This window comes from Phalacrocorax carbo, chromosome 8 (genome assembly GCF_963921805.1).
Source record: "Phalacrocorax carbo chromosome 8, bPhaCar2.1, whole genome shotgun sequence".
Taxonomy (NCBI): domain Eukaryota; kingdom Metazoa; phylum Chordata; class Aves; order Suliformes; family Phalacrocoracidae; genus Phalacrocorax; species Phalacrocorax carbo.
In genome coordinates this window covers 7,614,764-7,636,401 of record NC_087520.1, presented here as the reverse complement: position 1 = coordinate 7,636,401, position 21,638 = coordinate 7,614,764, and positions in this window count along the sequence as shown.

Here is a 21,638-nt window from a genome sequence, read left to right as displayed (position 1 = left end):
CAACTTTTGCCTGTCTGTGCATCACCATTATTTGAGTTTAAAAAAAACAGAGTTTTTTTACTCTACCTCAGTTCACCTTGGAAGATGCTTTGTCTCAGGAAGAGATGGGGACTCAGCATAGGATCACTGTGGGATTTCCATCACCAAGAAGGTAAAATGACAGCTCGTAGAGAGCTCTTGCCCCATTGCCTTAGTCCCAGGCACAAGCAGGGTGAACAGACCTCCCGTCCCCTTCCTGTGCCATATAACAACACTTAGGGACAACCCTCTGTAGAAGTTCTTATCTCTTAGCCTGGCCAAACTGCTATTTCAGGGAGAGAAAAGAGTGTTCTGGGCCCAAAAAGAGAACTAAACTTCCCAGATGTAATGCTGTCTTACACAAAAAAACTCTACAGGATCTGAAACCACTGATATGTCCCCCCTTCCCTGCAATTGTAATTGAGAAATATGCTCTTTTCTGCATTTAGAATTGGGATGGAACAGATGGTAAAGGCTTTGTTTAATGAAATATGTCCATTCAATTAACCCAGGCCACCAGGGATTTGGCAATGCAAAAGGAATCAGCGTCCCACCACTGTAGCAGGGTCCTTCTGTCCATGCACATCTGGGCAAGGGCTGGGATGCTACGGGCAGGACTTGGAGACACATGTTGGACTTGCTGAACCTTGCTCAGCTGCCATTCCTGTTTCCCCAGAAGCTTTGTTTGTTTTTTTTTTTCTTCTTGGGCTGTCTGCAAGTTTCACAGCTCTGTCCAGAGATTTTAGACCCTGTGCTCAATTTTGCCTTGACAGCACACATAAAAGTTAATATCTGGTCTCCATGGTAATAGCAGAAGGAAAGCCTTACAGGTCTAGTATGCAGGGAACCGTACCAAAGGGAACCAGGCACCATTGCCAGCTCTGTCAGCATCCTTTGGGGATGGGAACCCCATTCATGCCTCAGTTTCCCCATCTGTGCTGATGAATAGCCCTTAGTACTCTGTGAACACCCCAGTATGTGGTTCACGGACAGTTTGAAAACTGACCATCAATCCACACAGCTTTCTGAGGCAAAACATGGCATTTTGTTTCAGATCTTTGTCTGAAACAAAGTTTGGCTTCTTTAAAGCAGGGTGATGACATTTTGAAACACATAAATTGAAACACAAATTCATACTGTTCAAAAGGAAAAAAAAGACTTTTCTTTTGGTCCAATTCCACCAATAGCATATTTACCATGAGAAATAGAGGCAAAAACATACAAAGGCCTAGAATTAGATCATGTGAATCTGCAATAAGTATTTTTATGCAGTTAAATAGTTTATTTCTAACCCTGCTCCCAGCTTCCACTGGTGCAGGAGCAGAGGCTCTTCAGGGGCATGACAGGAATAGGTTCAGCTAAAGAAAATTTATTAAATGCCAGTTGGACTTATTTTACCAGTTTAAACCCAAGCCATGTCAGATTTTCATTCCCAAATGGTGAATTGGTACATTTGCTCAAATAAATTACTTTGGTGTTTTGGGGGTTTGTTTTTTTGGTTTTTAAGTAAGTGAGAAAAGCAAAAAAACTCAAAACCTTTGGGGTTTTTGTTTGGGTTTCTGTTTTTTCTTTTCATTCAGATCAAGAAGGAGAGAGAGTGCTCAGCTGCTTCCCACGCTGAGATGCAGTATGTTATTGATCTCTACAGCACAGTGAGGAAAACTACTTCTATGGGAAATACCTATTCTCTTCAACGACACATTTTTTTTCCTCATTTTGCTGAAAACCCAAGTAGTTTATTGGTCCCTTAGGTTGTGAGGAAATACCTTTGGATAGCAATTCATTCAGAAATTGGATTTATGCAGCCAGAGGAGAAATGCAGCCTGTGACACCTCCCAACAGACACTGACAGCCCCAGCTGAAACGTGACACACACGATGACATGTAACACAAACTGCCCCCAGGGAACGTGCCAGTCAATCCATGCATGCATGAGGGAGCACCCGACATGCTCTCTGACATCCAACAACCCTGGCCAACCCAGATCCCTCCAGTGCACCAGTCCTCGGCTCCAGCCATCACTAACAGTCCTGCCACGGTGGAAAGGCAGCTCGTGCACCTTTAAGCAGAACCTGACACCTCTCTTAGGTTCCCCAAAACACATCCATCAAAGATTCCCATTTTTCTTATCTTATGACCCAGCTGGACAGTCTTCCTTCTCCTCTTACCCATTACAAAGGAGAGGGATACCTCTTCTGACTTCCTTTGAGCTGTTTTATGGGCTCATCTGCCTCCCAGAAATTATTACCACCCCTGAAACCAGTCTCTCCTTGGTGGCTCCGCATGCACATTTTTCTGGTATTTGTGACTGCTCCCACACTGCCTTGAGCTGAGCTAAACAGCTTCCAAGTGTAAAACAGCGTGACTGAAACTCCTGCTAGACTTTCATAATGAATATGAAGTTGCCAGACAGTAGAAATTCCTGTCACTCAGTTCTCCAAATCCACTTATCAATGTTAATCAGCCAAGACCAGACAAGTCTTCCCATTTTGACCAAAATTACTTTTCTTTTTTTGACAGCAAAACAATTATTGCAAAAATATTGGTATATCATCATACGCGAAACTCAGTATTTTATTAACAGAGTGCGCTAACTCATGACTCAGACAAGATATTGGCCGACCAGGTTGACTCATCTTCGTTCATGGCAGAAGTTTCAGAGACTCATCCCAGATCCTGCCGTGAATCATTCGGGCCTAAGAGCAGCCCTGGATCTGAACACCCCTTGGGTTTTGAAGACATTCTGATCTAGCTCCAGATTTGCTGGTCTGGAGGGCACAGCTTGTCCTCTGGGATGTTTCAGCAGCTGAACCAAATCTTTTGATGGTTTTGTAATGTGCTCAACTGGGATGCCGCAGGTTGACTGTGCTAATATAACTGCTGCCTGTGACTAGTGCAGCTGGCTAACAAAAGGACTTGAGATAAAAGGATAAATTTGCAGCTCTGAAGTGAAGGTATGCTAGATAAAATACAATAAAAAATTGAAGCCTTCCCAAAACACCAGATTCTAGGATCAAAGCTCTGTATCTACTTGCCCATATTGGATCACAAAGGCTGATGGGCAGGTAGAAATGCCTCTTTGCCCAGGGTGCTGGTCTTGGAAGAACCAAGGAGCTGGTTCTGCATTTGTATCTCCTTCATAATAGCTCCAAGTAAAAGATGGTTTCTGACAGCTTGACCACCTCTCACTCTCACAAGTTGGCTGCCTTGTCATTGGCAGAGTCCTCAAGCAGATCCAGCTGCCCAGACAGAGCTGGCTCGTACTTCGAAACATGGCAGCCAGCCAGAGCAGCAAAGAGACGTGCTGGCTTTTCTCTACACAATCCCTTAACAAGGAATCCTGATGTTCCTGGGCACAGCTTTCATTCCCTGGGTACCTCACACCATCCCGCAGTTGCTCTGATTATCTCTGAGACTACCCTTAGTAGAGAAACAAACAACATTTTTCCTTCCTTTCTGTCTTGGGATGAGCACATAAGAAAACATCATTAAACAGAAATTTGCCTGGACTGGAGACACAACTCCAGTCCACTCTAACAAGGTGAATTCTGTCCTTGCTATTTTAACATCTGGGCCTGTCAGGGTTTATGCCTTTGCTTAAGCCACCCAAGACAGGCACATGGACCAGCTTCCACAGCGAGTGAGCTTTACTGAGCACGCCTATCCATTTGGCTGTTAGAAATATTGTACTTCTATCCATCCCAAGTCCTTTTCACTTTGACCCAGACGGTGAACCCAGGCTATTTCAGATGGTATCTTCTGCCCAGATATCACTTCCCCTTCTCTTAGGATGCCTGAGTTTTAGAAAACCTGTGTATGTGATTGCTCCCTTATCCCCTTCAGACACAAATGGATTAGCACAAGCAGTTTAACCCAGACATCTTTGCTAACCATCCTCACCTTGAATGGTGCGGACAGGGAGCAATCACAGTTCAACACCACAAGCTGCTAAAGGTTTAACAGGCCCCTGGGGCAGTGACCATTTCAGTGAGCTGAGAAAGACCCAGGCCTGTAGTCTCTAAAAGCTGGAGATTCACTTTCCTGTCTCTGTGAATTCTGGTCCAGGATGGAGTTCAGGAAAAAATAAGCAGCAAAGACCAACTAATTTCACTGTCAAAATGGTGCTTTCAGCTTGCCACAGAAAGTCTGCAGTATCAAAACACAATTAAGTAGTTGCACATCGACAGACTCTTCTAATTGCTGCAAGGAGCAATTCAATTATGTTTTCGACACTGAAATGAATAATTATCAGTCTATAGGAGAAAATTGCGTTTGCGGGGTCGTGTTTTTATAGCATGTGCTATCTTCTTCCCAAAAGTTAGCTATTTTACTGCTGACAATATTCATTTTGGATGGATTCTTCCCTTTAGGAACTAAATTGAGACATTTCTAGTTATAGGAACAATGTTCCACTGTAGATCAGAAAAGCCCAAAGCCATACTCACCTATCTAGATTTATGAAAACAGAAATTTAAGCTCCCATCTGCCTTGTGAAATTCAACTGCTTCATAATCAGATTATAAATAGTCACACTTCTACTCTGACTTCTCTGTAACTCTAGTCTAGATAGGACCCGAAACACAACTGGGCTAGTACCCCAGTTCAAACCAGTTATAGCTGGTTTTCAAGAAAGGAAGAAGTAATTCCTGTTATGAAAGTATCTGGGATGAAAGGTGACAAAGATAGTTTGAAGATATTCTGAATTATCAATGCTGGGAGAATTAAAATACACATAATATCCTAGGAATTGAAGCAACTTATTGGATACTTAATGTTGAGTCAGATTGGGTCTACTACTTGGGTGACTGTGGATGGTTAAGAGCTACAAGAACACTTTAGCCTTTCTAACAGAGAAAGATCTTTTTTTATTGTTCCTACAGCAATTTGAAAGCAAGATGATTGCAGAGTGGTGAGATTCAGCAGCACTGAATAAGTCCTGTTCTGAGAGCTTTGGGTTAAACAGCACTGATTTAGACGTTCATGCCTGCACAGTAGTTCAGCAAAGATAACAGGTTGCAGTAGCCACTTGGTAATTGACCTATGGTGATTTAAAACCTTAATTTGCTTTCATGCTTCCTGATTTAAAGCAGTGTGTGCACTTGGGCATAACTGCCTTAAGAGGTCTGAGCAATATTTTAGCCTGGATTCTACAGGAAACAAGGCTTAACAGAGCATACAGACTATCCCTCCTAATAACTCCTAAATACATTGGCTATTTTCAGACAAATTTGTTGCAGGGCTCAGAATCTCCATGCTTATAACATTCTCAGAGGTTTTGTGAAGAGCCAGAGCCAAACTCTGTTTTGCTTGTTTTGAGAGCAGGCTCTTGGTTTAGCACTGTGGGCAGCTGTGACTTGGTTACAACATGTCCTTTCTCTTGTGTGTTGGACCCATCATAGAACCATAGAATGTCCTGAGTTGGAAGGCACCCACAAGGATCATCAAGTCCAATTCCTGCCCCTGCACAGGACAACCCCAAATTCACACTGTGTCTCTGAGGGCGTTGTGCAAGTGCTTCTTGAATATCGCCAGGCTGGTGCCCGGATGCCTCCCTGGGGAGCCTGTGCCAGTGCTCCACCACCCTCTGGGGGAAGAACCTTTTCTTAATATCCAACCATATCAGAGGGGATATGAAGCAAGAAGAGGACAGCTGTGCTACTCTGGGGCTGGGTCCTAGATGCAAAAGGGAAAACATAGAAATCTAGGCTATATTGGCCCTGCCGCTTGTTGAATGTCCTGTTTTTAGATAGCTGTGTTATAGCTATGGCTTTATTACATTCCCTTTACATACAGCCATTGACACAAGAATTAAATACCATTCTCTAGCAGACAGACAAGCAAGCAGAGGGGTGAAGCTGATCTTCCTTGAGCTAGTCAGGTAGGGCGAGAGGCACTGCATGCTGCAGAGCCCTGAGTGGCACCTACAGGCAGGTAACAAGGCTCCCTGGGTGATTTGTAGGCTCTGAAGAGCAAAGCTGTCACTGAGCTCCAGTGAATCTTCCTTGGTCTGCACCTTTGCTGAGCTGATTTATTGAATCTGTCAATAACAGAAGTGGGCTGGGGACCAGCTGTGAAGTTCAAAACCTGAATTTCCTGTGTGTTTGCACTCCCCTCCGCCTTTAGCACTCTAAGCGAGTTCAGGTTTTGGCTGGCTGTCAGAGGCACAGGGCTGTTGGAAGCAAGACCTGCTGCTTTATCTGCACAGGGTAAATCAGAGGACGTTCATTTTCACAGACTGCACACTTAATGGCTGTATTAACAGGAGTTAAAAGGCAGCTTGGTCAAGCAAGCAGAGGAGAGCTGGAGTCAGACCATCCAGCTTCCTGCTGCCCTTTAAATAATCATATGCACCTTTGGGTGGTAGCTTCCTCACTTAGAAAAAAGGGTCAGTCCCAGTGTGCTCTGGTCACAGAAGGACAGTCAGTGGGCATTTCAGAAAAAGGGTGCTACATTTTCATTATTGCTATTCCTAAATTAAAATTCAAAGTGCTGATCAAAAGCTCACTAAATTAAAGTACTCTATGGACTTCAGCAAAATGTAATGTACTCCTCCTTACACTGGCTGTCAAGGTCCCTGTCACAACACCACTGAGAGTGATTACAAGAATCACCAAGAATGCTCTAGAACTGTTATATTTTTGAAACCAGGCTGTGTTATCTGCAAGCACGAAACATTGTGAAGCCTGTGTCTGTCCCACTAGAGCCACACTTCATGGTGGCATGATCCCATCAAGACCAGCAGGACTCATCATCTGGGCAGGGAGCCCAGAGCCACGAAGGGAATAGCTAATAGTTAAAAAAACACCTGGAGCTTGCAGAAATAGGTATTTTCCCAGGAATAAAACATGACTTTGAATAAATGTTTTATACCATTGCACATAATGAATGGCAGTGAATGTGATTTGGGGACCTGTCAGAGAGGGGACCACAGACATAGTACATGCACTGCAGACAGGATTAATGAGGTTGTTTAACTGAAACACAGGGAATTGAGATCACTGTTAATTTTAATCCCTTTCCCCTTTCCTCTGGTGGTGTTTTTTTTTATTTCCTTTTTATGTTTGCCTTGTTGTGTGGCTGATAAGACAGGGCCATCAATATGTTTATTAGAAGCTCTTGCAGGAATCAATCCATATGCAACTGCATGGAAGGTAAAAAGGCATCCACTGCTCAGTGTTTCCAGCAGATTTAGCAGCAAGCTCAGCTTGCAGCCTGGAGAGCAACAGTATTTGCTTCCAGCAGTAGTGGAAAGAAGTCACTAGGAAATAAGTATAGGACAGTCCTCAAACCCAATGACTGCTTGAACTGGTCTGATCTGTGGCAACACCACTTTGCAAAAGAGCTTTCATCATTCTCTGCATATGGCTTAATAATGGCTGTCAGGGGTGTGGAAAACTGTCAGTCTTGTGTGGATCAGAGAAACTCTCACCCCTATGCTCGCTAGACAACATGCTGCACAGCTTGCACCAGCATGGGGGAATAAGGTCAGCGTCTGCTACATTATCTCCTTTCTGGCTGCTTAAGCCATTTTTAGGGGGAGATTTGCTCCAGTTTTTATTAATTGCTTTAATAGGCAGAGAGTATTCTTGTTGGTAGATTGGTTTCCTCCTTCAGGAGGAACATGCTGTCCTTCACCAGCTAAATCTTCCCTCTATGAGGCTCCGAGAGTCGAATGTGAGGAAAGTCATGTGTGGTTTCACCTGGTTTATTAAAGCTACAAAGAGGCTTCTCCTGGCAAAGGAGCATTGTGGTGCTATTAAAAGAGCAGAATGGCAACAGGGCATCATCTCCAGCAAATTGTTTCATCAACTTGGAGAGCAACAACTGCTTGCTAAATAAGGCACTTCTTTTCTGCTTTGCAATTGTGTCTGTCTGCCAAGAAAAGCTCTGACACTGGAGGCTTCTCAGGGCCTCTAGAAATGTTGCCTTTGGTTTTAGTCCAGAAAGACAGAAAGCAAAACCAAGAGCTGTAAATCAGAAGAAGAGACCAAAACCCTAAGGAGGTGTGCCCTCCTCCCACCCACGTGAAACCCATATAATCAGGAAGCATTGGCTAGAAGAAATAGAATTACTGAAACTTGTTTGCTGCGTCTGCATCAGAAAATATTAATGCTCAGCTAAAGAAGAGACACTTGAGAATTTCCTCAAATAAGTTTATGTTTTCAGTTGCTTTTGGAAAAACAATCAACTTTGCATATTTTTACCAAAATATTGAAAGTGCTTGACTCTTTCATATTACAAACCAGAAAACTGAAGCTATTAAGCCAGTCCTATAATAAGATTGGAGAATAAATAAAGGGCTATTTAAAACTAGTTATTGTTCTTTGTAATGAACTGAACTAGCAAAAATTCTTTTTTTTTTCTGTTCCTGAGTTATCCAGGAATCAAACATGATGTAAGCACCTATTAGTTAAAGTTTAAAGTACATGCTCATGCATGTTGATTTCCCTTGTCTCAAGCTCAGCTCATTTGCAATTTAAAACATCAAGAGTAAAACATTTCTGCACTCTAAAAGCCATATCTTTTCACCAGTAAAGCTCCCTCCTGAACACACCTCCCTTCTGTTCTGGCATGCTCATTTCTGGGCTGTCTTTAAACTTTGCATCTAAAATTCTCCTTCCTTCCGCCCAAGCAGGTGACCAGGGAGTGAGCCAGGCCAAATGTCCCTGAGTGCCAAAACTTGGCATCAGTGTTATTGGTCTATTATCAACGGCAAAGGTTCACTAGATTATGCAGATGGCTTCAAATCTGTAATCTTAAACTTCTGGAGCAAGTCAGTCAATAAAATTCTCTTAAGGATCAAGGTCTCCTTGCAGGACACAAGTGTGAATAAGTAGGCATTTCTCATTCTTGCAAAAAAGAAGGGAAGAGATCATGGGGAGAGAGACCAGGGCTACCCCTGAACTGGCCAGCCTTCTTACCAGAAGCCCAGTGGACACTGGTAAGAACAGAGGTACACAAGTGCAAGACACGTCCTGCAGAGTGTGATTAGTGCCTCTATGCCAACTCAAGCCTACCTGCCAGAATAACTGTGTGCACAGGACTAGCCAGTCATGATGAGGAATTCCTCTGGTTCCAGTTGTGATTGACAAGAAAAAGAATAAGAAGATAGGAGCTGAAAAGCTGTGTGCAGTAACCTTTCCCTTTGTCAGAAATGTCAAACCAATTCCTAACAGCTCACTTTAAAATGCATTTTACATCCTCTTTTTGACATCTTTCCCACCTCTCCAACATTGCCAGAAGATACAAATTCACCCTGACAGCCAGAAGAGGAAGGGAAAACAAGAAAGAAAATAAAATAAAATAAAAACAAATCTCTAAACCCTTTCTAACCATCATAGAGGACAACAGGAGTTAGTATAATGCATTTACTGACAAATCAAGCCTGAACCACCTTCTCCCTGCAAAAAAGGAGCACTAATCAGGCAGGAACAAGGTTACTTATCCTAGCAGGACCCAATGATTATCGTCTTATTTCCCTGCTAAGCACTGATAGCACTTTGTAACGTAACTATATCAGGTTCATTTTCTTATGTCTTCATTGCCTTTCTCCTCTCACAAAACTCCTCCATTCCTTTTCTCTGTCATTTTGACTTACAGAACCCAATGTCTCTGCATTGGGAAAGCTGTGCAGATCTATTAATTGCAGCTGAATGAAGATACATATCACACAAAGACAAAAAAAAAAAAAAAAAAAAGAAAAATAAACCAATCCACAGTAAAGAGAAAAAGAAGAGGTTTTACTGACAAAACTCTCATATCTGCATTTTGTGACTTTATGGGTAGACTCCCTCTTACCAAAACTTATGTCTCTTAAAAATTAGACCTCTAGTCTCATTAGCCATCCAGGCTTCTACTATACTCAATGAACAGAGGAAAGGCAAGTCAGGAGAATGAGTCACCATACCTTCCTTAGAAAGCTATTTTGGGATGGACTAAATCATTCTTTGGTGATTAGACAATTAATATAGACTAGATGACCCACTTCTACACAGCTACAGGGTAAGAGGTACTGCTGTCATTACCCGAGGAAGGATAGGTCCAAAGACTAAAAGCTGATAGCAGACATCAGTGACAATTATTTGGTTTTAAAATCTCTGGGAAGGAGTAGACCCAGGGAGAGAAAACACTTGTTCAAGGTCATGGAGAAGGTCACTGGAATTGCTCGTGCTTCCCGAGTGCACTCTGACGTCCTGAATAAAACATTCATTTATCATGCAAGGTATAAGGCTTAGGAAACGACAGTCCAAATACCACCTGCAAAAAAAAAAAAAAAAAAACAGAAGAAAAAGCATGACCTTACATTGGCATGTGTTTAACAACAGTTTCATTTATGTGAGCAGAACAACACTGGTTCCCCTAAGCTTCTGAGAGTATTAGTAGTAGGAAAAGACATTCCTGTGGATTTTCAATAGCTGCTTGCATTAACAAAAAGCCAGGGTACAGGATGATATTACCTAACCAACATTACCTAACCAAACCTAAAGTAAATACACTGCAGTCTAACTAGAACTGGGGCAAAAGCTGTAGGGAACAGAAGAACTTTGCACTGCACAAAATTAATGTTGGCTCTGGACTAAGTGATGGGAAATACTGTTAAAAAATACTGCAGATAGCAGCTGGACACCAATCAGGGGGTGTCCAGTGCTGTGGGACTTCCATATATGAAGACAGTAGTAACCAGAAGGTGGGAAACAAGCTTCATCTCTCCCATGTTCAACCCTGCTATGTCCAACGGGACACCACAGGAGACATAAGGAACCTAAAGGACCTTCCAAGCACCTCTGGGAAAAGGAAGGTCTTGAAACATTTGGAGTCACTACATTAAGAAAAATGAATAGCCCTGACCATGGACTTGCACATAAATTGCCAACTACAGCTGTGCTCAGGACAACAGTCAGTGTTAAAAAATGCCTCTTATAATGTTAGTGTGGAAAAGCCCGCACAGGTCTGAAGGATGCTCTTTATCCTTATACCACCACATACCTTTCAACTTTCTTCTAGCTTTAACCCCTTTCTTAGAACCTAAGAACTAACTATGAGCTGATCAGTGCTTCCCCTCCTCCTCATCCAAACACTTCATAACCACAAACCTCTGCTGCACTTACTTGTTTCCTGTGTTTACCCAGCAGATCATGGCAAAAAGGGACAAGAGGAAGGAGTTTATAATAGGAAAATAATCAATACTGACATGCCATCACCGTCTGCAAGGCAATCATTAGCAGCTCAGGAAAGACCTCAGGGGCTTCTGTTTGCTCAGTGTGTGATTGCCTCCTGCAGAGAGCTAAGCTTCTATGAAAGACTTCAGCAGGTGCCTTTTCCTCCTCCTCTCCTCCTCCAACCAGGGAATTCAGTGTAAGTCAGGCAGCTAAATTACATCTCTGGGCTATTATCAGCAGTATTAATTACTGTGTTCCCCCTAATTATCCTTTCTTAACACACTCAGTTAGTTTGCAGGAACAATGCAAGGTTGGCAAACAGTGGCGTTTAAAAATAATTGGGCCAGAGGCTCAACTGATACAAAGCAGCACAGCAGGTTTATAGAAAGGTCAGTTTATGCTAGTGGTGGATTTAGCCGCTGTTTTATGAGGGTGTGAGCTGAGTTGCGGCTAGGCTGACATGCCCTGACCAGCTGGCATGAATGGAGACAAACCGTTTTGGGTCAGTTGTTCACAGGTCTACATCATGGCCTCGTGCAAAGTGCTATTCCCTACCACAGTTCTAATGTGACTTTCTGACCTACATTAAAATAAACAACACAATATCATCATCTAGAGTCAGAACATTCCTTTTGTCTCCTGTTCCATCCTGCATGAACTGCAGGCAGACTTGGGAAACCCAGGGAGATTGTGTTTTGGCTGTCTATCCTGTTCTTGAAATAACCACACCTCAGTGGACTTGCACTTAGATCACTGACGCATGGAAAGTCACATTTGCAACATAAGACAACTCAGCTGTGCACTTCCCTACCTTTGTTGTTCATATCCCTCACTCTCCCCAGGCTGGCTCCCAGCTTCTTGGATGCAACTTATGCCTGGGGTATGCAACTCAACTCACCAGATTCAACCCCTCTAAAATGTGGTTGACAAGGATAACTGCTCAGTGGCCTGACAGCCTGCCCTGGAGCCTTGGCGGATTTGCTGCCTTGGGGGATGACAAACCTACCCCATCGAAATGTACACATGCCCCTCTCATACAGATATGCTCCTGAAAGAGCACAAATATTTAGGAAAAGTGTACTAAAAGGAAAAAGAAAACTCTACAATCTGGAGTGCACCTTCTTGGACTGTGATCTGTCAGCGTGATCCCTTAAATGTACCCCTAGCTGTGGAATATTTTCTTCCCTACCCCTCAAAAAGCGTTTCTATTTTGTTCTCACTTGGTGCCTATGAAAATCATGACTAACTGACCTTCCATCCTGCAGAAGACATGACATAAAGTACAACAGTATTTGTAGAGGTGGACTCTGAAAACATCACCCAAATTTCTACCCAAAGCCTATCAGTCTCCTCTTGCCAGCTATGGGTTATGAAGTACTTTGTGCAAATATCACCAGACTCCTGTGCTCATCTGCCTCCAGAGTTCGGAGTTTATATGAAGCACTCAGAAAATATAGATCCAAGCTGGCAAGATACATTTAACAGCGTATAGAGAGAAGCAATAGAAATCCCATTTTAACAAACTGTTCTCTAGCTCAGAGACTGAAATCCAGTCTGGTGAAGGTCAATTCTAGCTCTATATATATCATTTAAATCCTTCTTAGACCTGTAACTGTCACAGAAGCCACGCACTTTTGGAAACATTTACCTTGATAGAAGATCCCTGTGTTTTTCAAGAACAAATAGCAGCTGCTGCATTTTTGACACATTCCCTACAACATGACCATAATCAGGGCAAGATGAGTGACACTATGCTCTAGGCACTCACTGAGTGGGCACCAGATAAGGTAAATCTGCCCATTTCTTGGCTAATTCCTGTTTCTGCAGGAATCCAAGGATGTCTGCAGATCCACAGCACTGGAGGAGGAGGGGCAGAGATGTGCAGGTGGAGGGACAAACCCCCAGGAGGACAAGACAGTGCCTCAAACATCAAACTCTCTTAGCCTTCCCCTGTATATCTGACCATTTACTTCAGTTACCATCTCCAGTGTGAGTTGGTGACACCAGAGCCAGAATCACACTCCCTTCTCGAGGATGTTAAGGGCTTTTCCTTCATTTTGATTACATGAATATAGTCCAACTATGTCATGCCTGGAGGTACCCAGAAGAAAACTCAGAGCAGCCACAGCCACGAGAAAGAGTCAAGGCACAATTAGGGTAGGCATACTACAATGCCGCAGAAGCCATCTCTACACGAATTCATTAGTGACAGAAAGAAATCTGCCCAACAATGCAGCAAAAAAAGAAACTGGGACTCTCTTAGCTAGCAAACCTCCATTGTTGTAAACCCCTTCCATGGCTATGAGCTCTCTCTCAGAAAGTATCACTGTTCCATTTCAGAAGCAGTTTTGCATCATAAAGGTGACCTTCTCTATGATGCTGCAAAATATTCAGGGTGTAAAATGTGATACACAGTCTGATTCTTACCTGCGCTGAGCCGTTTTAGTTAGTTCCACAGCCCATTTCAGTCAAAGGTAATCTTTCCAACAAGATTTGGATCAAGCCCGGTGTGCATTAGAGCTCCCAAGGCCTCCTTAGTTAGGCTTTTTGTCTGGAGGAGAGTGTGCAGGATGGTGTTTGTGCTGATGAATAGCTTGGCATTATTGAAACAAGGTGCAGGAGATCCAAAACCCTGCTGCTGTTAATATACATGAGTCACCACTGCTGCGTGTGCCAAACATGCTTCCAAATGAAGCTGCGGTTTGCCCTTGGTTGTTTAGCTGGGCAAAGGCAACTTCGCAAAATTTCCTTTTTCAGTGATTCAAGATATCAACGTAGCAGAAATCCCTGTCTCGATCTGCTTACTGGCAAACATCGAACAAAGACAACTGTTGTGCATTTGCATTTTATTAATAGTTTACAGCTTGAATTTTTCTTCTCTTTTGTTCCTGCTGATCTCACAGAAAACTATAAAAATATATATAGATGTCTGCCAAATAGATTTCTTGGAGGAAAGCATAAAAGTGTGAATAATGGATTCTGAAGTATGGATAATTAGCAGATCAAATAACCCCAAGGACCAGGGTATTTTTTCATCATCTGCAGATATTCACCATTCCTATTTTGCTAAATAAATTATGTGTACCCTCCAGGTACATTTTTTTCTCCTAGTTCATATAATAAAAATAAAGGTGTCTACTGCGGGGGTACGGGAGGTTATTTATTTATTTTGATTTAATTTAATGCTTCTGACAGTGAGAAAATGACAGCTCTGGCTGCAGTTAGGAGTCATATGGGCAGCTGCTGTACAAACTTCCTGACTGTAGCACCTCTGCCCTGACCTTTCCACTCCTACAGAAGGCTGTTGTCCAATTTAGTTCAGTAATCACAAGCTAAAAAAGTTTGCCAGTGTCAGCAGGATGGTCAGTGGGTAGCAGGCACACAGCAAAAATTGTGGACCCATTTATCTCTGGGTGCAAATGGTTGCAATTCCCCCTTAGGACTCCGAGTCATATTCCAATGTTTTATTCTAAATACTGCCTTGCTTCTCATTTACTTGCTCCATTTCTCAGTATACCTGTAAATACAGACTATGCAAACCTCAAGCGACACAAAATCAAAGCAATTTGCTTCTCATCTGAAGCAGGGCAAGGCTAGAACACAGGAAAAGCTCCTTTCCTCCCCTGACACTGCAGTTTATCTGCCACTAGAGTGGCTCATCACCCGCCCACAGCTGATACATACTCTGAAAGGTGCGTGCAGCTTTGCCTATACATTTTTGGAAATAAATAGATAAAGGAATGGCCGCCCTACTGAGGTGTTCAGCTGCTGATTTGAGAAAGCTGTAGAGTAACTGATCCTCAAAAAAATGAATAGGACTTGGTTGTAATCTAAGTGTTCACAAGAGCAGGCTTTTCACCGCAGTTCTCTTACTGAAAAGTAGAGGACCAAAGCTCTGTATTATACTAATATCACAAGAAAAATTATGTGGCTGTTACTTATTAGAAATAAACCTGATAAAGTGTTTCAAAGCTTGAGCCCTCCAAATCTTTTTTTCTAATGAAAAACTGTCATCTAAGAGGCAAAATAAAACTCTTCCCTTAAAGACAGTAATTTAATAGCGGTGACATTAATTAATTTCATCTCCACATCAATGCTCTGTTTTATTTAAACTCCCGTTCTGCAGCCACTGGGGTGCTTGAGCATCTGCAAAGCCTGCACGAGCCCTGGACTGCAGCCAAAGGGAGGTTTGGTGTAGGTGGCAGATGGCAGACTAATGTAGACATGACAGAACCAGCTCTAAGCTAGTTTGCTTGGGCAGCAGTAGTGGTTTACCAAGGGTAACATGGTGCTTAGCGCAGGAAAAGCAGGATAAATTACAATCATTCATACTTAGCTCAGGCAATAGCTTGACCGTGGACCTTTGCTATCAATAATGAAATTACAAGTAGGCTTTAGGTATTCAGATGCCCTAAAACCATCTATTCTTCATATTTGTTGATGAAAATTTGGAATGGTAATTCACCAGGGACCCAGAAAGGTGGTTATAAGTGTGAATGATGGTAGTTTCCCTCATTAGAAATTGCCTCACTGGACTACAGTTGTAAACTCAATAAATGCACCCAATGTGCACAGCACGCCCAAATCCAACATCCAGAACTACAAAAGCAATGTTTGACATGGACCAGAGACCTTGCTAAATCCTTAGCTACAGCCTGCTGAGGCCTGAAAAATGCAATTCAATGTCAAGGAAAGATGTCACAAAGCACTGTCAGGAAGATGTCTCTATCAGTAGCCCCATTGAAAATCAAACTGATGTTTTGTTACCCCATGCAATTAACCTATGTAAATATGTGCTAATGACCACTTCACTAGTAATTCATTTCATTCGCTCATCAAGCCACGTGAAGACACAAGCAAGTGCTGTTCAAAAAAGTATGTCTTTGGTGACCAGGCCCCCTCCAGCCTGAAAGGAAAATGCAGGAAGCCAGTAGCAGAGTAATATCACTGACTGGACAGCCATCCTACACTTGTCTCTGTGAGCAGTTTCTGAAATACAAACTCAGTGACTCACTGGTGCTACAACACTGAAGAAATTCTGGCCATTCCAGACACTGCTGATGCTGATTTGCTCTGATCCGTTAATCTTCACAGTGGTGAAGCAGAGGTTGGTTTGTTGCCTGCTTGTGCACTGCAATGTTGAAACAAGGGCAGGCAATTTCTGCGGACAAGTCTGTTCTCCTCCCTAGTCCTTGCCAAGTAAACAGGAGCATATGGTACGCGAGGAAGAGGGCAGCAGCACCAGAGCCTGTGAGGCAGACCAGAGAGTTCCCCGAAATAGGAAGCCATACTGGTTTGCCTTGAATTTACTCCTGCCACATTGTTGATGCCTTGCTGCTGCTGCTTCTGCTCCCACAGAGGATAGGGACTCTGTAACTTAAGGTCCAGGCTTCCTAGGACACAAACTGAACTGACTGCTCTGAGTCTTCTAAAAAGGTTGATCTGATACATTAGCTCCTGCCCCAAGAGACTCAGACCCCTCATACATAGTTTAGAGTAAAACTGTTTCTGTCTCCAAGGTCCTGAGCAAGCACACAATGCAGGAAATAAATCATCCTCCCTCTTTTTCAGTTCCAACAGTTCAGCTGTGCCAATGTGGCCAGACTGAGTTTTCACCTCATTTGAATCCTTTATGTTTGAAAACGTAAGTGCCAACCTCTAAGTGGCACAGACCCACCCCTTCTTCTCTTCTACATCACCTCCCAAAGCTTTTCCAACAATGCAGCCAAAGCCAAAGGAGCTTTATCTGACCACACACTCCTTTCCCCTTCTGAGACTGTCCTACGGTTGCTTAGAAAGCGCCACATCAGACTAGCCCTTTCTAACTGCAATTATACCCTGCCCAGTCACTACATGGGCAGCAGCAGGACCACACGGACATGAATCAGATGAGAAGCAGCACCTTTCTCTCCATTCTACTTCACAGTGGAGCAAGAAGTGATATCTTCTCACCTAGTGAGACAAACACTAATCTCTGAGCTGTCAAAGAGGAATCAGAGATGTTGGTGGGTACCTTGCAAGACACATGGCCCATCTGAACTTCATGTACAGGGAGATCTGTCTGAGTTTCTGATTCTTGGACTTCTTTTCCTTCTAGGACAGGCAAATGGTAAACCAGCAAGAAGAAAGTTAAGTTTTGCATTCTTTCTGCAGAATAGGAAAGGGACTGGATTCAGCAGAAGTCTGCTGAAGCTTTATTTCTTAAAGAAATGGGATTTATGTGATAAAGTTTTTTGTGTGTAGACACACACACTTTTTTTCTTTCTTGTCCACAATAACATAAACACAATAGCTAGTTCAAAGCCAGTTTTACTGAACAGAAAGACTCTTCAAAATACCAACATTTCACAAAAATTACTAGGTTAAAGAGAGACCCTAAGAGAAAATGGACATGCCCACCCTTTATTTTTTATTAATAGAAAGGCCAGCCTGGAAAAGCTTTCATCAGTGCTCTCCATCAAACATGAGACACCATCCATCTGAAACCCCGGTGCTGTTGGTCCCACTGCTCACTGCACTGCTAGACTTTGGACAAAGGTTATTTTTACCAAGCATCCATTTACCCAGGAACAATCCCAGTTCAGAGACAGAGGCAGAGCTTTGTATCAGAGGGGCTATGCCAGGGCTTTGCTGTAACTTTTGCCAACATACTCTAAGGACATGGCACCAAGCAGAAAGAGGATCAGGACTGGGCAGTCTTAAGCCTGCTGTCACTTCAACTTTCTTTTATCTGCTACTGGCCTGGGCATTGTGAATGGGATTGGACTCCTAAGTGTTACTCGGAAATCATGGAAATCCATATTTCAAAATTGTGTGTGGCATCAGAACTGGATCTCCCAGCCGTTTCTATGACATCCAAGCACTGGATGCCAAGCTCCAAGCTTCCCATCAGCCGGGCTACAGCTCTGCCTGACAAGCAGGGCTGCAGTGAAGGGATTTTCTTCCTTAATTACTCAGGTACCAGCAGAGCTTGGGAACTACCAGCCTCAGAGGGGAATGGTTGGGAAGGGAAAGCTAGGAACACATAACAGCAGGGAAATAGCTTAAAAAAAAAAAAAGTGGCATAAAGTTGAGAATTCAGGAGCTTCATTAAGACTGCAGTTGCCAAATAGTAACACCAATGTGTTAGAACCCATCAGGATAAAAAACAAAAGCTCACTGGCCAGAGCAGGGCTTGACTCCGACTTCCCTTCCCTCCTTGGTGGTTTCCTCTGGAGAAGCCTTTGAGGAATCACTGCTGGCTGTGCTGGGAGCACCACACATGGGGTGGTGCCTACTTTGCCACCTATCATCAGGTGACCAAGAAACAAGCTCCTTGCCTGCCTCCAGGGCTTCCAGGCTCCAGCTCTTGTGTCCAAAGGGGTTGTGTCCACAGTGCCCTAGCAAGGCACCTACAATACCTGCAAATAAGCCCCACTTTTATATACTGCCAGCTACCTTCAAGAGCCCAGAACCCTCTTGGTCTTCAGTGCCAGATTTGGAGATGTCACCTGCTGTTTTACTCATCAGTAAAACACCAATAGTGGCCACCTCTCAACTTCAGGAGCTATCCTCACGGTAGATGTTCACACTCTGACAACGGCTGGGTGCAGACTCAGCAGGATAAATCCCATTCTCAGAGTTCTTTGCCATTATAAAGTAAACTTAGTCTGCTGCATAGGTGCACATGGAAAACAACTTCTGGAGAACTGAAACACCCCCACACTCTGCAGAATCCTCCATAAGTGCTGCAGCCTGCTGTCCTTACAAACACACATCACAGACCATAGTCATGTACCCTAGCACCATGCGCGGTAGCATTTTTATGTTCTGTCAATAATTCTTTCCAGCAGCTCAGCAAGTCTGGCAAAGCCCAAGGCTATAGCCACCAGTTTTTATGAACATAATAAGCAGAGTTTATTACCACACTACAGACATACACTTTTCAGGGATCCCAGCCATGTACACAGGGCACCTGAGACACCAGCAGCTGTCTCCAGCTCTGCTTGACCCCCTGAAAAAGGAGGCACAGAAAATGCTATCCCAGCAGGCATTAATGCAGGTTAATTAAACGTAAACTGCTTGGCAGGGGCACAGTGAATTGAGAAACGGTGCTTCTGCAGGCTGCCCAGTGCACCAATCCCACCGTGGCATCATCATTAATGGTTCTCACACAAGCCTCAGGGCTCATTTGCTTGACAAGAGCAAAGCAGTAATTTTACTGTTGAACACTTGCAAAAATGATGCCCTGACTGTTATCAAAAGTGACAGGCAAGTTATGTGAGCAGTTAACTGAAGGTTACTTTTTAGGGCCAGACCTCTGAATAGATCAGACATCAATTAGTTCGTGCATGGAAGGAGGAGGAGAAAGAAATAAAGAGAAAAAAAGGAGGAAGGAAGAAAACAGAAGAGGGGGAAAAGAAAAGCAGCAAAGAGATGGACTTCATTGGTTTCCTTGAATTAGTGCTCTGAAGGGTAGAAGGGGGAAGACTTTAGGCATTGAAGTTGCCTGCATTCCCCAGGGAGCTCTGACATCGTGCCAGCTGCTGCAGTTTAGGCAATGTAGCTGGGACAGCAGGACGAAGCTGAGGTTTCAGCACATGCAGGAGAAGCACCCTTCAGTCTGTACCTCCCTCAGGGTTCTGGGGCTTTTGCTTTCCTCTGCATTCCTCAAGTGGAAACCTCATGAGAAAACTTTCAAGGCCCAACAAATTGCTTCACTTACATTACAGACACTTGAAGAGGAACAAAATCATCCACAGAGTGAATGTACCTGAGCACCCTCTAATTCAAGATTTTTAGAAAAAAAAATACAGGTATTTGAGATTCAGGAAACATCTTAAAGAAAGATTTCGGTTTTGACAAAGTTTCCCCAGTAAAAAAAAAAGAAGAAATTAGTGAAGTTAAATATCCCATTTGATTCACTCTAAAAAAGATGGGGGTTTCAATTTAAAATGACATTTCTTTTGAAAACTGTAGGTAAACTAGGCTACAAAAGTAAAAGCTGAAAATAGAGTATAAAGCTGCAGCCAAAGTGAAGCCTTTGTTTAAAAATAATGAAGTTTTTATTTGCTCTTATCCAAAAGTAATGTGGAATCCCAAATGTACTTCTGAAACACTAAACAGCATAAGTCCCCCCCACCAAAACATCCTATCCATCCTGCTTGACCCAATGGCAAATGTGAAGAAAAACAAGAAAATTGAACGCAGAACTTGCAAGCTGACTCATGACCAAGAGCTTGGTGGAGCTTGCTTGGCTCAGAGAAAGTCACATCCCCATCACCTGCAGGGAGAGGAACCAGAGAAGTCTTGTCCCTGCCCTGTGTATGTGCTACTAAAGGGTTTAGCTGCTAATAACTGTTACTGCTCTGGCTGTTAGCTGGATAGACTGCTCTGCTGGGCTTCTTTAAGATGGTGTAGCGTGAGCCCAGTAGTTCTCTGAATTTTGCAGAGAATAAAATTATTGGGAGGGAAGGGAGGAATGGGATTTCCCAGGATCAAGACCTGGAAGAATTAAGTCTGTAGACAGCAAACTAAATTCAAAGACATAACTAGAGGTTTTCTTGCAGTTAATGGTTTTAGAAACAATTTGGGTCACCATTTTAGAAATGCTTTCTTTTATGGTTACCGGTAGGAGAAACAAAAACAGACTGCTCACTTCTCTGCCTCCTTCCCTGAGCAGCTGCCAACAGTGCAGGACATTCAGTCTCAGCTAAGCTTACACAGGTGGGGTGACAGCCACTCGCCGCTACCTTGTGGGTACACCCAGGGACACCAAGCCTGAGCCCCAGCTCCCACAGCCCTGCGCCACACACAGCCCCAAGCCATGCCCTGCCAGATTGCACCATGCTGAGGGAGGCACTAAGACAGCTCAGTGGCAGCGAGATTAAAGCATACCCGTATTTATTTCCAGAAAAGTTCAATTCTGGACCTGTCAACCTTGACAGGACCATAAATACTCACAGGGCTGGACTTAGGCTGAATGAGTCTCTTGGGTTTGGGATGGGAATATTGCGGCTGGGAGCTTATTTGTCCAAATTCCCACTCTCCCCATCCCTCCTCTTCACCCCACTCCCCACCTTTTCTGATCTTTATCATTCCAAGAAAGGTCAGTGTTTTGCCTTACTGGTTTGCTCCTGGAGCACACCCTGGCTTGGTTGATATAAGCAGACTTGATGCAGGCAAGGACTAAACCTTACAGAGAGTGCCCGTTGGTTTTCTGATCACATCCTGGACTGGCTGTCAGGCTCCAAAGGCAATAGGATTTATTGCACTGAAACGCAGCAGCAGCAGCCGCCCGTGAGGAGCCTATGGAGCTTCATGCACAGGAATAAAAATTTCAGGGCCGCTTGGAGATATGAAATATTTCTTAATTACTTTCTATTCCAGCACAGCTTGAGGATTTTGCTGCTGTTGTTGTTTTTCAGGCTTGTTTGGTAGTTGGTGGGGGGTTTTGGTTGGTTTTTTTTGGCTTGTTTTTTT